Source organism: Macrobrachium rosenbergii, chromosome 21 (genome assembly GCF_040412425.1).
Source record: "Macrobrachium rosenbergii isolate ZJJX-2024 chromosome 21, ASM4041242v1, whole genome shotgun sequence".
Lineage (NCBI taxonomy): Eukaryota > Metazoa > Arthropoda > Malacostraca > Decapoda > Palaemonidae > Macrobrachium > Macrobrachium rosenbergii.
Window position 1 is genome coordinate 27055644 of NC_089761.1, and position 15356 is coordinate 27070999.

The window sequence follows — 15356 nt, forward strand, 5'->3', positions numbered from 1 at the left end:
ATTTGCCTAATCAAAAAACTGTTTTAAAGTTACTTGTTGGCCAAGATTAATTTGTCTGGAGGGCACAGTACGATCTGAATACCTCTGAATATGATATCCTATATCATCAACAAAATTGTGTATAAGCCCGGAAAATACTTCGTGGTCTTTTTTGTACTTTCATATATATTTCGTGGCTTCTGATATTTTTCTAAATATTTTTGTCAAGTCCTCCATAAACTCCAATTTTTGTACATCTTGCCAACATTCAACTCCGTAGTCTTGAAGGTCAATCATATACAGTTTAATGTGAACGTTGCTAATTAGTACAAAATTTCATCATATTCCAGCCATTTGGATTCTCTTCAAGTCATAGTAACCTTTATCAATATTCTGGCGTAGGCTAATTTTTTTTATGCATTGAAAACAATAATACATGCCATGTAAAAACTTTAGCTGCTGTAGAATTTTTCTTCTGAGCATAACCTAAAAATCAATGCATATATTAATTTTCCTTCTATAATGGAGGCTCTCGTTCCATTAAACGTTAATCATCCTTCTACAAGAGTTTTTTATTTTTATTTATTCTTTTTAAGAATCTTACATTATACCTATAATTGGTTATGGCTATTTTCACCTTGAGCTGACGGTAAATTTTCGAAGCCGATATCATTGCTGGTCATCGAGATTGGTGGGAGCTCGCCCTCAGCACCTGTCATTGGCTGCAAATCAAATGCATCGACCAATCAAAAGCAAGACATGAGCTTCAGTGCTGCCATCTACGGATATTTACTGTCAACGTAAGAAAAGACAGGAAGTATAATTTATAGTTAGCTGTTTTGAGAAATTTGAGAAGTGAATTTTTATCATTCGTGGTTTTGATTTGCTTTTCTTTTCCTGTCCTTTATATTTTTTATGCTTTTTCTTTTTTTCAAATTAGTGTATGCAGAGAGAGAATGTATAAAACGTGGGCAAGCTACTTGAGTAACGACATTTTGCCGTCTTTCTTTAGAAATTCTACAACACTGATGTTACCTATAGCACTTACAGAGAGAGAGAGAGAGAGAGAGAGAGAGAGAGAGAGAGAGAGAGAGATGTGATTTGATAAACCTCATGATCTTCATGTTAGTTTTCGTATTTGCTCCACATTAGCCATCGAATTTTTACCGAGAGAGAGAGAGAGAGAGAGAGAGAGAGAGAGAGAGAGAGAGAGAGAGAGAGAGAGAGAGAGAGAAGGGAGCTGTAGGCGGCACTCGAGAAATAGGCACTGCCTTAAAAAGCGAACATAAAGAACCGTGGTAGATATCATTACAAGTCCTCTAAATCCTTACCTGTGTAATGACCGATAGACCTACGGGGTGTAATTTAGATCGGCGTTTTAGGCTTCGGCCGAGATGCCTTTTTCTCCCTCTCTCCCTCCCTCTCTCTCTTGTTTTAACCTCTTACGTCAAAACCCCGGCTTCAATCAACCACAAGGCTCGAAACCCATCTGATTTATCGATCGTCCAACCTCGTACTTATTTGATGGACGGATACAGAGTTGGCCCCGGGTTACACCTGCGTTACTGCCCTGCCCACTTACCCACCTACCCACCTGGTCAGGTCTTCAGATCTCATGATACAAGGAGGATTTATTGCCTGCGAGGGTGACCCACATTATCGAAGAGGTGTTGTGGCGGTGTGTGTCGCTGTGGTTATGAGAGCGTCGAAGACTGAAAGGACTTCTTTGCAACATCTCTCAGTCGTTGCATTTTGCCAATATCTTATCTCTGATGCTCCTCTGACTCGCGTGGTTTTTAGTTTTCTGTAAATGAGAACTATTGAGATGGCTATTTATTCGACTGTCCGTCCGCACTTTTTCTGTCCGCCCTCAGATCTTAAAAACTACTGAGGCTGGGGAGCTGCAAATTGGTATGTTGATCATCCACCCTCCAATCATCAAACATACCAAATTACAACCCTTTAGCTTCAGTAGTTTTTATTTTATTTAAAGTTAGAGTTGGCCATGATCGTGCGTCTGGCCCCGCTATAGGTGCCAACAACGCAGGCCACCACCGGGCCGTGGCTGAAAGTTTCATGGGCCGCGGCTGATATTTTTACGGGCCGTGGCTGAGAGTTTCATACAGCATTATACGCTGTACAAAAAACTCGATTTTTTGCCCTTTTTTTAGATGCTAAAACGTATTACCTCCAGTACAAAATATTTTTGGCAATTTCGTCTTGTGAAATCAGAATGACCGTTTGTTAAAATTAGATTGGTTCCTCTGTCACAAACTATTTGCACAGAATAGAAAACTGTCATTTATTTATTTTCCCTCACGATGACTTGGTTGAGCGGAGAACTAATTCACAGGAGCCTATTTTATATTTTAACTGTTTTAATCTCATTTTTTTCCTTTATTCATTTTTGTTAATTCTCTTTACTTCTCTTTCTTTACTGGACTGCTTTCCCTATGGAAGCAATTATTTATTATTATTATTATTATTAATATTATTATTATTATTATTATTATTATTATTATTATTATTATTATTATTATTATTATTATTATTATTAAGTATTCTGATTTTTAACTAGTTTCGGTGGTTGACTAATAATAATAATAATAATAATAATAATAATAATAATAATAATAATAATAATAATAATAAATAATTGCTTTTTTCAAGAATTCGAAATATAATAATAATAATAATAATAATAATAATAATAATAATAATAATAATAATAATAATAATAATAAATAATTGCTTTTTTCAAGAATTCAAAATATAACACAGCTTTGAAACAGCAACGGAACTGAAGTGAGTTTCCTTTTTTATTGTATATCTGTCAGTCTTGATTAATCATTTGACAAATACAAAGACAATTCTTTGCACAAGATATCATCATTGCGAGTATTTTGAGTTATTTATGTTTACAACTCGAACGAAACAAGGATTGCGTTTTTCATCGCGATATCTTTATATTGAAGAAGAAAAAAGATTTGAGTTGAATTAGTTTTTACGAAAAGAAAAATTATCCTTACTTGAACTCTACGTAACTGCAGTTACATTAGACTGGAAAAAACTGGTGTCAATTTTTTTTTTTAAAGACCTTAGACCAGATTTTATGTAAAGAAAATATAGAAAATATATGGCTAAAGATGCTTTGTGCTCGCACCATCAGTGGAAATGCAAGAATTGACAGAATGATTATTATTATTATTATTATTATTATTATTATTATTATTATTATTATTATTATTATTATTATTATTATTATTATTATTAACTTTTTAAGCATTTGAAAATACTATTACTGCTGATACTGTGGAACTTGCAAGAAGTGAATCCTAAGTTCCCTGTTCAAAGTTAGCTCAGCTAACCCCGATAATATATTCCATGAGGTTTTTAGAGGAAAAACAAGTTAAAATCAAGAAGAAAAAAAAAACTAGATCCAGCACCAAAATGTTGTTCATAACCTGCGCAATCCTATCTTAAATTTCGTAATACTTTACATCATCATTGTTCATGTGATTAGCAAGAAAACGAGTCAGATTTATTGGCCACAGATTTTTGCAATATTTAATGTAAGATAGGCTACGCCCTTGTCGTTATAAAGGTTAAAATTCATATTTATCACTACAAGCTTTTATATATATTATATATAATATATATATATATATGTGTGTGTGTTTGTGTGTGTGTATATATATAAATTATATATATATATATATATATATATATATATATATATATATATATATATATATATATATATATATATATATATATATCCAGATACACTTTATAAAGTTAAAAAAGAAAGCTGTTTACACACAAACACCAGAAATCATCTCAAATAAACAATAATATTCAAACCGATATCAATAGAAATCTTCACCTGAAAACACAAGGACTTTTATACGCATTTATAGACAACCACAGAACAAATGTAAACAAATGTCGAGAGAGAGATATGTCCACATACAAACACATACCAACACTCACACACACACAAACACCACTCAATAATTTCTCCCACCGACTTTTCTGTAGCTAATTGCACGCCGGGGCTGGAACCTCACGAAGCTAATACCAGATACAGCGCGATTTATTGGCATTTCTTCAGAGGCCGTCTCAAGACAGATGAAAATTTCTCCTAAATCCGTCTATCTCGGCGTCTCATCTCCGACTCTCACACACGTAAGGGAGATAGCCACCTTATGTAACCTTGGGATTGAGGAGGCATTGGATCGTGAAGGTTGAAGGAGGAGGAGGAGGAGGAGGAGGAGGAGGAGGAGGAGGAGGAGGAGGAGGAGGAAAAAATAGGAGAAAAGGAGGAATGAGGTTGGTAGTAAGAAGTTTCGGTTTGAAGGAACTGGAGAATGGAATAATGGAAATAACGTGGCAGAAGAAGAAGAAGAAGAAGAAGAAGAAGAAGAAGAAGAAGAAGAAGAAGAAGAAGACAACAGCAACAACAACGAAAACAGAGGAGGAGGAGGAGGAGGAAGAAGAAAAAAATAGGAGAAAAGGAGGAATGAGGAGGGTAGTAAGAAGCTTCAGTTTGAGGGAACTGGAGAATGGAATGATGGAAAAAACGAGGCAGAAGAAGAAGAAGAAGAATAAGAAGAAAATAACAGCAACAACAACAAGAACAAGAACTTATGAGGAGGAGGAGGAGGAAGAGGAAGAGGGGGAATGACGTGCAATTCCAAGGAACTGGAAGAAGCAGAAAAGGAAGAAGAAGAAGAATAAGAAGAAGAAGAAGAAGAGGAGGAGCAGGAGGAGCAGGAATAATGCGCAATTCCAAGGAACTGGAAGAAGAAAAAGAAGAAGAAGAAGAAGTAGAAGAAGAGGCAAAGGAGGAGGAGGATGAGGAGGAGGAGGAGGAGGACGACGACGACGACGACGACGAATAATGTGCAATTCATAGTAATTAGAAAACTGGAAGAAACTTAGGAAAGAAGAGGAAGAAGGTAACCGGAAAATTTCTAATAATACGAACCTTAACTCCAACAGAAATGGAGAAGGAACAGAAGAGGCAAAATAAACGAAGAAAAGGCTTAGAATCGAAAGAATAACTGTATGAGCAAGGCGCAAAATATAAGGAAAAAGAAGTTAAAAAAAAAAGCAAAACAAAACTGAGGCAAGAAGAAAGATGAAAGAAGATATCAGACTATCATCAACACGAAACGTAGAAAAAGAAACACCCAACAGGACGGAGGAGGAGGAGGAGGAGGAGGAGGAGAGAGATGTACGAATGATTAGAAAATGCCAAATGGAGAATGGAGATGTTTAGATATGTTTACCATTCACGCGAAGGGGAGTCTGTGATCGGACGCTGTGTGGGCGCGGCGGAACTAAACGCAAAACTAAACAGGACGAGTCATTATTATTATTATTATTATTATTATTATTATTATTATTCAGAAGATGGACCCTATTCGTATGGAACAATCCCACAGGGGCCACTGACTTGAAATTCAAGCTTCCAAAGAATATGGTGTTTATTAGGAAGAAGTAAGAGGGATTAAAGTGAAATACAGAAAGAGGAGATCCCACTTATTTAAAAAATGAAAAAAATAATAAATAAATAAAAATGTATTAAAACGCAAGAAGAATAGTATTAGATTAATAATGCATTGCATTTTCGCTTGAACTTCTGAAGTTCCAATTGCGCGACACCCTCTGCGATGGTCCGCAGTACAGCCGTGTCAGGAATAATTGAAGGGATTAAAATAGGCTAGAAATTTTGGAGGTGACAAGAATTATATTTCTTCATGAAGGAAATGTAAACATTACACTGAGAATAACGATGATGTAATTGATACGAAACTTGTTATGGGAGCTGTAATTAAGACTTCAAGGTCTTTATTTGCTAGTTTTATTTCGAGCTCTGAGTTAGGTAAGATTGTGTAGTTCATTTTGGTGGGTTCAGGTTCAGATTCCTCGTTAAAAAGTCGACCCCAAGAGCTGAATGTCTCGAATACCAGTTCTTGTAAACCATAATAATAAAAGAATAGAATGAAGACATAGAATAAAACTTTTACTGTAGAAAACAGATGAAAATAAGAAAAATAATTATGGATTCAGAAAGCACAGAAGTAAAGACAACACTAAATGAAAAACTGAACGTAACTGGTAAATTTATCTATTTGAAAATGAATCAGAATAGCTAAGGATAAAAGAGAGAGAGAGAGAGAGAGAGAGAGAGAGAGAGAGAGAGAGAGAGAAGAAACAGGAGTTACAGGAGAAGTGACGAGAGCAAGAAGGAACTCGAGGAGGGGGAGGGCCAGGGGAGGATGCATGATGGGAGGACGAGGAGAGAAAGAGATAAAAAGAGAAGAAGAAGAAGAAGAAGAAGAAGGAGGAGAGGAGGAGGAGGAGGAGGAGGAGGAGGAGGAGGAGGGAGGAGGAGAAGGGAAAGGATTAAGGGTGGGGGGAGCAGCCCTCCGGTGGCGAGAGGTATGAGGGTGGGTGCCAGGGCCTCAGATAAATGACAGCAAAACATGGGCGTTGAAAAAGTGTAATTACCACCCGCTGTCGGCGCTATAAAACATACCACTTTTGACAGCCGACTGAAAGCTGAGGTGTTGAGAGAGATAGCCTAATCACAACTTTGGGCTTTATAAATTTGATTCTTATGCATGGGCGCCAGGTGTGTCATGGGCTGATTTATCAGGGGGGAGGCCGCTGAAAAATCGCCCCTACCGACAGGCGACGCAGGGGTCGTTTGCCGGACGTCCGCGGCCTGAGTGTTGTTGCAAGGTTCTGACTCTTCATCAATAATAGCGTGTGAGATGAGCGGCCGAGATGAGATAAAACACCTGGCCGATAATGCCGAGCGGACGCCCCGCGCCCCGTTGGAAACCGGCCTTATGGACCGTCTCCATAAAACGGATCTCGCGCTCGCCGCCCACGGGAAAGATGTTGCTCTCTGGGCCGCAATGGGCGCACAATAAGGCTGCCAATATTTCTGTCGGTAATTGCATGTTTGCGTAAGAACTAGGTGTGAAAATTGGCACTCTGGGCCGTGTTTGGCGCGAACTCACCCGATTGGCCGACAGTGATTAAAGGTTGACCAATCATGATAAGAATCTCCTGACACGCGGGGTCCCAACTTTGTGTGAGTTGATGGGAAGGCAGGCGTGAAGGAACCACCAAAACACACCGGGTGCGGGGCTGGCTGACTGGGGCTGTTTTCAAAGTGCTGTTTGTGGGGAACGGATAGATGCTTTGCACAGAGAGAGAGAGAGAGAGAGAGAGAGGGAAAGCGTGGAATTGTAAAGTCAGAACTAGACTTATATAACCTTCCGTGGTGTACACGGCTCCAGATGAAAACATAAATGCAGTGCTTTGGATTCATGATTCACAAGGCGATTTGCCATTCGAAGGAGGAGGGAGATTGAGGAGTTGGAAGAGGAGATGTAGGAGGAGGAGGAGGAGGAAAAAAAAGAAGAGGAGGAGGAGGAAGAGGCGTCCACAACCCCTCACAAGCCGAGAGCGCTTCGGAAAGAGGAGTAAATTACGTTAAACACAATAATTACCTTATCGGACCTGATTCTCATCTGAGCTTTCATCTTCCATTATGTATCACACTTGGCACCTCTCTGCGCACCGTCTGTTATTATCTCGCACTAATATGGCTCGATCTATTATAGTCAAGTACTGCCTTGTGGTGGGGGGGAGGGGGAGGGGGGAGGGAGGGTAGCCTCTCATGCAACGGCGGAGGCGAAGGAGAGATGGACGAGAATTAGGAGGAGGAGGAGGAGGAGAGACAAGAAGAGACGAAGCCGCAACGCGTGAGAGAATGCGTTTCTTTCCTTTCCCCTCCCTGCCCCCTTCTCCACCCCTCATTCGAGATGATATCAGGGACTGCGGGCCGCGATAAGGAGACGTTGTGTGCTTCATGATAACCGAGAGGCCCTTCCCAGGTGAGAAGTAATGGCCGAGTAACTCGTAGGTTGGCCGGTGATAGCGAGGCGAGAAGAATCCCGTAGCGGGTCGTAAGTATACGTCAGGGACCCGCCGAGGTGAGAAAATAACAGTTGCGAGCGTCGTAAGTATTGTTTGAATCTGAGCGTGGGTTGAGGCAGGAAAAAACGACACGGACCAGAGAGAGAGAGAGAGAGAGAGAGAGAGAGAGAGAGAGAGAGAGACTTATAAGCAGAGAATGCACAGACATACTATAGCGTTCATTTCCACATAAGGGAGAAAAAACGACAGAGAGAGAGAGAGAGAGAGAGAGAGAGAGAGAGAGAGAGAGAGTTGTAAGCAGAGAATGCACAAAGAAAGAGAGAGAGAGAGAGAGAGAGAGAGAGAGAGAGAGAGAGAGAGAGAGGCAGAGTACGCACAGACACACTACTGTATAGCGTTCATTTCCCACATACGGGAGAAAAACGACATGAGAGAGAGAGAGAGAGAGAGAGAGAGAGAGAGAGAGAGAGAGAGAGAGAGAGAGAGAGTTATAAGCAGAGTACGCACAGACACACTACTGTATAGCGTTCATTTCCACATACGGGAGAAAAAACGACAGACGAGAGAGAGAGAGAGAGAGAGAGAGAGAGATATTATATACAGTATATGTGTGTGTTTGCGTGTATGTGTGTGTGAGAGAGAGAGAGAGAGAGAGAGAGAGAGAGAGAGAGAGAGAGAGAGAAGACTCATAAGCAGAGGACGCTTAGACACACTATAGAGTTCATTTCCACATACGGACCTTGGGCCAGATAAGTTCGTCCTCCGGTCGTAACTAACGTAACGAAGTCTGAAAAGGCGCGAACTAATATGCACTATTCTTGCACTATTTCCGATAAGGGCATAAAGAGAGAGAGAGAGAGAGAGAGAGAGAGAGAGAGAGAGAGAGAGAGAGAGAGAGAGAGAGAGAGAGTAAAGCAAGATGAAAGAGATTATAGGAGAAAATGACCAGTTTGTTCAAATGGATGATTCGGATAGCGTTCGAGAATACGTAGGGACTTCTCGTAACGTATGGCCCTGATAATACGAGAGAATAGGGCTTTGGCGTCTTCAGAAATTGTACAGGTCTTGAATGAAGAAGAAGAAGAAGAAGAAGAAGAAGAAGAAGAAGAAGAAGAAGAAGAAGAAGAAGAAAAGAGGCCCAGTTGTCTTATAGTTTGATAAAGGAGCTCCGTCAAAAGGGCGGTGGCTGATCTCTGCATTCACGAAGAGAGAGAGAGAGAGAGAGAGAGAGAGAGAGAGAGAGAGAGAGAGAGAGAGAGAGAGAGAAAGAGAATCTTACGAAATTCTGTCTTCGTTTAAGATAGCCTTATGCCAGCACGGGCTCTTGCTTTTGAGCAGCCCCTAAAGATTCGTACGAATATCTCACGAACGATTTTCACGCCTGTGGGTTGAATTTTACCTCGTCGATGCCACTGCGTTTTGATGATATGCATTTGAACTTCAGTTGTTTTTTGTCTCTTCTCGCCCTGCCATACCTGCGACCCACAACAGTCGATTCGATTGACAGTTAGGTACTTAATGTACTAAACTTAGGTCATCGGAGGTTACAGGGTTTTAGGGAGCGCGACCATATCGCCCCTGCTCGTCCAGAGAATCGAACTCGGGTCAAACAGTTTGTGAGCTACGAGAGTTTACCATTTCACCAATAAGCCACACAGAGAGAGAGAGAGAGAGAGAGAGAGAGAGAGAGAGAGAGAGAGAGAGATAATTTCATTACACACGGTATCTATTCCTTATACCAAGAACTCAGAAGAGTCTATATGTAAAATCTACAAAGAGAGAGAGAGAGAGAGAGAGAGAGAGAGAGAGAGAGAGAGAGAGAGAGAGAGAGAGAGAGGGAGAGAGAACGAATTTATTGTATCTTGATGGCCCGTTCTAAAGGGACTCATGAAATGCATCACTAACGATAACAGTTATGCGATAATTGAATGTTTCCCAGTATTTCTATATCCAAGTCCATTCAGTCTTGTTTCATTTCCAGTTATGTTTCTTATAACTCCACCAGCAGATAATTTGGGAGTTTGTCCCAATTATTATATATAGCTGTTTTTTTTTCCAGAACGACAAGAAAAATGAAAGAAATAAAAAAATAATTTAGTTTTTTCAAAACACAAAACTGATGATGCTCGGAGCTCTATACGTCATGTTTGATACCTGTCGTGAGTCATCTCCGTCCATTTATAGAAAAAAAAATATAAAATTTCAATTTAGAATATCTTCTTCATTCTTCAAGCCTCCCGAACAAATGATCCTGCGTGCAAATGTAATTTCCTTTGACCTGGGGGTGTGGGGTTGCGGGGTTGATGTTAGTTTGTGCTGGGGGGTAGGGGTGGGGGATTCGGGGGTGTTTACGAAATGGGCCTCACTATATGAAATCATTCTCTCTGTCTTGCCTGAGGTCAAATGCCCCCGGGGGCTTTCTGGGAACATTGTTATCTCTCCCGTTCTCATAAATAGGTCGTCTTTATCCGAATCATTCGGCGTCATCTGCGATGTAATATATAGGCTTTAATAACAGGAGAGACTGCCAATTACAAGAGACGTGTACAACACCTCCTCTGCGCCCGATATTAACTGTTGTGAAAAGTGTGCAATTTGAGCCGGTTATGTGGTCACCCACTCAGTCAGCCTTTGAGCAATTATGTCTGCCTTCCATTGAGCAAGGGACCTGGGCAGCTTTTTATCGCGTCCTAACCTCAGATTGACAGCGACATTATATTCTCTCTCTCTCTCTCTCTCTCTCTCTCTCTCTCTCTCTCTCTCTCTCTTTTAATCTAGTTAATTGATACAATAATTTCATACCTCTATATTTTTTTCTCTGTCTGACTTTTTATCACAATCGACTTTTTCGATTTTTAGCTTCTTTCCTTTATATAAGATTTCCTAGTTTTGCGATTTTAAGCTTCTTTTTTATAGAGGATTTCCTAGTTTTTCGGTTTTAAGCTTCTTTTCTCTATATAAGATTTCCTAGTTTTTCGATTTTAAGCTTCTTTTTTTTCTATAAGATTTCCTAGTTTTTCGATTTTAAGCTTCTTTTTTTTCTATAAGATTTCCTAGTTTTCGATTTTGCTTCTTTTCTTTATATAAGATTTCCTAGTTTTTCGATTTTAAGCTTCTTTTTTTTCTATAAGATTTCCTAGTTTTTCGATTTTAAGCTTCTTTTCTTTATATAAGATTTCCTAGTTTTTCGATTTTAAGCTTCTTTTTTTTCTATAAGATTTCCTAGTTTTTCGATTTTAAGCTTCTTTTCTTTATATAAGATTTCCTAGTTTTTCGATTTGAAGGTTCTTTTCTTTATATAAGATTTCCTAGTTTTTCGATTTGAAGCTTCTTTTCTTTATATAAGATTTCCTAGTTTTTCGATTTGAAGCCTCTTTTCTTTTATATAGATTCCCTGGTTTTTCGATTTTAAGCTTCTTTTCTTTATATAAGATTTCCTAGTTTTTCGATTTGAAGCTTCTTTTCTTTATATAAGATTTCCTAGTTTTTCGATTTTAAGCTTCTTTTCTTTATATAAGATTTCCTAGTTTTTCGATTTTAAGCTTCTTTTCTTTATATAAGATTTCCTAGTTTTTCGATTTTAAGCTTCTTTTCTTTATATAAGATTTCCTAGTTTTTCGATTTTAAGCTTCTTTTCTTTATATAAGATTTCCTAGTTTTTCGATTTGAAGCTTCTTTTCTTTATATAAGATTTCCTAGTTTTCGATTTTAAGTTTCTTTTCTTTATATAAGATTTCCCGGTTTTTCGACTTTAATCTTTTCATTACATATGATTTCCTTGTTTTTGCGTTAGTCCATGAAACGTATAATGGTGTTTCATTATACACTGAGGTTCAGTAGGCCACGAGCGTCATTAGATACATAGTTTTACAAGAAATAATGACAATGTACATTACGATAATTTGTCTTTTTGTAAAGTACGTCACTTAGTCATTTTTCCACTAATTTTCATTTAATTCTTACTCCCTACACGATGCTCCGTCTCGTACGATATATCAGTAACCCCATGCAAATGAATCTGAAACTTGAAAAACGATCTCTGGTAATGTCGAAAGTTATTACATTGTCTTCCTCCTAATCTAAATTACCCACAAGTCGTAAACAACAGCTTCCAGATATCTACTGCCTCGGACGCGATCAAAACAGTTAACAAAAATGTATCCCTTCAATAATTGGCAATTTTCTCCGATCGTCGAACTGGATTTATTGCAGAAACTGTTGTGATCAAACGCCACCTCGGTGCATCGATCTATCTTCCTCTAATTTCTGAAGTTGCGGATGGTTATATGTGATTAAAGTCTCGTTTTCAAATAGACACATAATCGAGAACTGTTGAAACTCGTTGTGATCAAGATCTAGTCCAGGAGAACGTGGGCATTGAGCAGAATATAAAAAAAGATTACTTAAGTAATGATTGTAAGTAGTGATTGATTGGAAGATATCCGCCACTGGCATCCCAAACCTAGTGTTCTTTGCCGTCGTAATTAATCAGAAGATTACTTTTCTTAGAACTTAAATAAAATTTGTAATTTTTTGCTTCCTTATCTATGTTGTCTCATTAATATTCAAGGAACGAAATACATGAGGTATTGCATCACTTTAAACTTGCCTTAATCAAATTCACTCGCATCTTGTTTGGTCTTTGTTTATGTCAGAGCAGCGATGATTCTACGGTAATGTGGTTCCCAGACAAGACCAATTCATTTTTTTTTATAATATCAGTAATTTTATCGTAACAGGTTTGTACGTAATTGAAGTGGCCTGATATCACCCCAGTTATTGTTCCCATGGTTCCATTATTGATTGTTAACCATATGTTTTCATCTAAAGAAAATGAGAGAGAGAGAGAGAGAGAGAGAGAGAGAGAGAGAGAGAGAGAGAGAGAGAGAGAGAGAGAGAGAATGAAGACTTTGAAAAATTGTCTTCTTTTTTTTTTTTTAGAGATACAGAGTGAGAAGGAGTAATTTAAAAAATATTGTCAGCTTCAATGAGAGAGAGAGAGAGAGAGAGAGAGAGAGAGAGAGAGAGAGAGAGAGAGAGAGAATAAAGACTGAAAAAGTAAGTCTTTTCTGAGAGAAATAAAGTGAGAGAGAGTAATTTGAAAAATACTGTCAGCTTCAATGAGAGAGAGAGAGAGAGAGAGAGAGAGAGAGAGAATAAAGACTGAAAAAGTAAGTCTTTTCTGAGAGATATAAATTGAGAGAGAGAGTAATTTGAAAAATAGTGTCAGCTTCAATGAGAGAGAGAGAGAGAGAGAGAGAGAGAGAGAGAGAGAGAGAGAGAGAGAGAGAGAGAGAGAGAGAGTTTGAAAAAGTCTTTTTTTCTGAGAGATATAGAGTGAGAACAGAGCAATTTGAAAAATCTTGTCAGCTTCAGTGAGAGAGAGAGAGAGAGAGAGAGAGAGAGAGAGAGAGAGAGAGAGAGAGAGAGAGATTTAACCGTATTGGAAGAAACGACTAGAGAGAGAGAGAGAGAGAGAGAGAGAGAGAGAGAGAGAGAGGAATCAGATAAAACCAGATAATTATCTCCAGTTCCAGAGATCCGTCCGCAAGATCATTTTCCACTCTCAAGCTGAGAAGGTCTAAACCTCATCCGCTTGATTTCGGGTCCGAATGATGAAATTGGTCACATTATCTAGATTGATCTGAGAACGAGCGAGGAAAAACAAGAGAAGCCACAACAGCAACAGCAACAGCAACAAACAGCAGCAGCAGCAACAGCTGTTTCTTCTTGTCTAGGAAAAGAGTTGAGTTGTGAAACTACTTGTTGCTGGGAGTTAGTGTTACCTTTGAAAAAAATTATATAATTTGTAGTATTATTCGGAAACAAGCTCCAAGAATCTAACTTTTTCGTTTTCTGTAAAGGAAAACTATTGTGCCTGCTTCGTTTGTCCGTCCGCACTTTATTCTGTCCGCACTTTTTTCTTTACGCACTTTATTCTGTCCGCACTTTATTCTGTCCGCACTTTTTTCTGTCCGATCTCAGATCTTAAAAACTACTGAGGCTAGAGGGCTGCAAATTTGTATGTTGATCATCCGCCCTCCAATTATCAAACATACCAAATTGCAGGCCTCTGGCCTCAGTAGCTTTTATTTTATTTAAGGTTAAAGTTAGCCATGATCGTGCTTCTGGTAACGATATAATATAGGCCACCACCGGGCCGTGGTTAAAGTTTCATGTCCCGCGGCTCATACAGCATTATACCGAGACCACCGAAAGATACATCTATTTTCGGTGACCTTGATTATACGCTGTAGCGGCTGTACAGAAAACTCGATTGCTCCGAAGAAACTTCGGCGCAATCTTTACTTTTTATTTTGTATTAATAATCAATCCGTTAATAGCCTAAACCTGCCTACACTCCTGAGCAATATTAAATGATTTTATATTTTTATTTAAAGATCATACGAAGAGTCCGTAAACAGGTCAAGCTTACATTCTTTCAAAATCATCGATATGAGACCATTACTACTACAGATATCTTTTTAAATCGTGCCATTTTACAGTCGTGAACTGCTGTTAGTGTATCTAAATGCGTACATATTGGCACTGTACTGACATAAATATACACTAAAGGAACCAGTACGACTCAAAATACGCGTTTTATGGGTTACCTAAGTTAGATTCCCGTATAAACTTCCATCTTCATCATCTCATGCAGGGAGGTACTCGTATATCCAGTCGAATCCCTCTACAGTGTAATTAAGTAATCACAGGTGTCAGGCTGGAATGGAAATATCTCCTGGACGCAACATTATAATGCCAAGAGAGAGAGAGAGAGAGAGAGAGAGAGAGAGAGGATCTCATGCATATCAAAACAGACATCCTGGACTGACTGACAGACATTTTAAATTTAAGAAAAGAATATGCTAGGTTTCGGTAGAAGGCAGTCCATCGGTAGTGAAACGGAGAGCAGCAAGAACCTCTCTCTCTCTCTCTCTCTCTCTCTCTCACGGCCGGTTCTAGCAGCGGTGGTGGTGGTGGTTTGATTAATGGCGGCCATCATCATCGCCCAGTAATTGGGGAAAGCGCAGCAGCTCAGGAAAAATACCCGAGTCATTAGTCTTGATCCACCATCCTCCAGGTATTGCCGGGATACAGGCCTGGGGATGGGATTCAGGCATGGGGGGAGGGGGAGGAGTCTTCACCTGGGGATTGGGGTAGGGGTAAGGGATAGGGGTTTAATGCCAGCAGACTGAGCGAAGAGGTGAGAAAATAAAGAGGGACCATGGACCAGCCAGTTGACTTACAACGTGGGGTTAGTGGTTAGGCTTGGGAGGGGTGGGGTTTGGGGGAGTTATTAGGGGGGGCAGGGGAAGAAGTGTTGGGGGAAGTGTTGGGGAGAATGATGTGAATGAAGAGGTAATTGAGAGAGAGATCAGTTGTAAATGGTTGGAGAGGAGAGAGAGATGCCT